The sequence below is a fragment of the Pseudophryne corroboree genome, chromosome 2, assembly GCF_028390025.1.
Source record: "Pseudophryne corroboree isolate aPseCor3 chromosome 2, aPseCor3.hap2, whole genome shotgun sequence".
In the NCBI taxonomy this organism is placed as follows: domain Eukaryota; kingdom Metazoa; phylum Chordata; class Amphibia; order Anura; family Myobatrachidae; genus Pseudophryne; species Pseudophryne corroboree.
The window spans coordinates 272,814,047-272,815,864 of record NC_086445.1 but is presented as its reverse complement, the minus strand read 5'-3'; the positions used below and the strand labels follow the sequence as shown (position 1 = coordinate 272,815,864).

The window sequence follows — 1,818 nt, the reverse complement described above, 5'->3', positions numbered from 1 at the left end:
AACTTAAATTGACTTCTCTGCAGAGGAACCTAATTGAGTCTTTTTTTTTTACTGAGATGCGGTGCAGGTGAGACTGTTTATAATAACACGTATACCCCTTATCCCCAACAATTTTCCTTTTCATTTCAAGTGCCTGCAGTTGCCTGTAAGTGTCTGTATCGCTGTGACGATCAACAACTTGCAGGGGCAAGCGCTGAGGGCTGCAGGCGTAGATCTCAGGACCAGCTGCTTCTCCAATAGTCAGCTTTACGTGGCTTGCTCATGAGTTAATAGCCCTGAGCATCTTTTTGTGTTAATCCCTGAAGGAAATTTGCAAATATTGTTTACAAAGAAATTTTGTGATCAATGTGTACAATATAAAATATACATCCCAAAATTAGATGGCAATACTGTCTTTGTAAAATTAGTTCAGCTGAGTAATAACAAACATCCAAGTGGACGAATCCGCAGGTAAACGCTAGTATCTATATATAGGCTTACCATACTATCCCTATAAACAGGCATGTTCATGGATTACAGAGAAAAAAGAAAAAGTATGACTCTTGTTTGGGCGCACTCTTGTTGTATCTTAGTAACTACTGATAAGTGATGTGCCTAAAATATAATATATATGGTCTTTATTTCTACTCCTAAAATTAATGGGAACTCAGCAAAGAGAAAACAAAACAATGAGGTTGGACATGAATAAACATTTACATGCCAACAGGAAAAAAGAGATCTATTCCGAAAAAAATGGAATGTTCAGATCTTGATTATGCTTATAGGAAGATAGCTACATGCCATGCTGCTTCCGTCTGCCAAAGATCTGTACAAACTGTGTTTGTATTAATACAGCCCTGGATTGGGTTGATTTCGTGAGAGGGAGAACCCACAAACTGAAATCAGGCCCTGTTCATTTACCATTGTCTAAGATTAGATACAAAGGGTAGAACGGGGATGGGATCTCAATCCAACAGATAGTGAGAACAAGTATTAGTGGTGATCCTGCTGTTAGTGTTGTTCCACAGGGAATGCGGTCTTCCTACTTCACTGGGTATTCCCTAGTGGTCGTCCGTCTAGGTACTCACGCAGCCCAGCTTCGTTTAGCTTCCAAGATCGGACGAGATTGGGCGTGAACGTAGGGGTATGGTCGTAGGAGGACTTGCCCTGTGCCACCAATGAGAGTGCACCGAAAAGGGAGGGATTATTTCCTCCTTTGGTAAAGGATAATGGGATGAGAGGGGAAGAGGAATAGTATCGGATCAAGTAGGCGTGAATCAGCTGTCCCCGTTAGACGGAAGAGACGTGTCTCCTGAGGGGACACGCTCTCCAGAATCGTGGATGAGAGTTCACAGAAGGAAGATAAGAATGAAAAAAGGGAAATGGAAGTAAGTAGTAGGTCCACGTAAGTGTGGGGTCCCTGTAGGTCCCTTTAATAGTTAAATATGACACTGGATGTAACATAAACTTTGTATACATCCATTCGTGCCATTCCTGATTTCTGATAGGTATAATGGTATTGATAGTGTCCCACAGTTCTCTAAAGTGAGAGCTCAGAGCTGGGGGTTTATACAGTGAAGAAATTTCCACAGGAAAAATGTAATAATTATGTACCTGCCGAAATGGTATAAACACAGTTTGGGGTAGCTACAGTAAACCAAATGCGGGACCTCTCACCACCTGGTAAGGGAGTTCATGTGTTTATGCTTGGGAAGCTAGCCTATTGAAAACATAAATCCATAAATTGGAAGGCGAGATTCATTTTGTATTGGGATTATGATAGGCATAGTAATCTTTTCATTTCATATAGAGTAAAATAAATATTCTAATATCTTAGAG

At 40.7% G+C, this 1,818-nt stretch overlaps 1 pseudogene; it reads right to left on the bottom strand.

Annotated features, from left to right (window-relative positions):
- Positions 1-1,018: 1,018 nt before the first annotated feature.
- LOC135052621 (5S ribosomal RNA) lies at positions 1,019-1,137 on the bottom strand (annotated as a pseudogene).
- Positions 1,138-1,818: the final 681 nt, after the last annotated feature.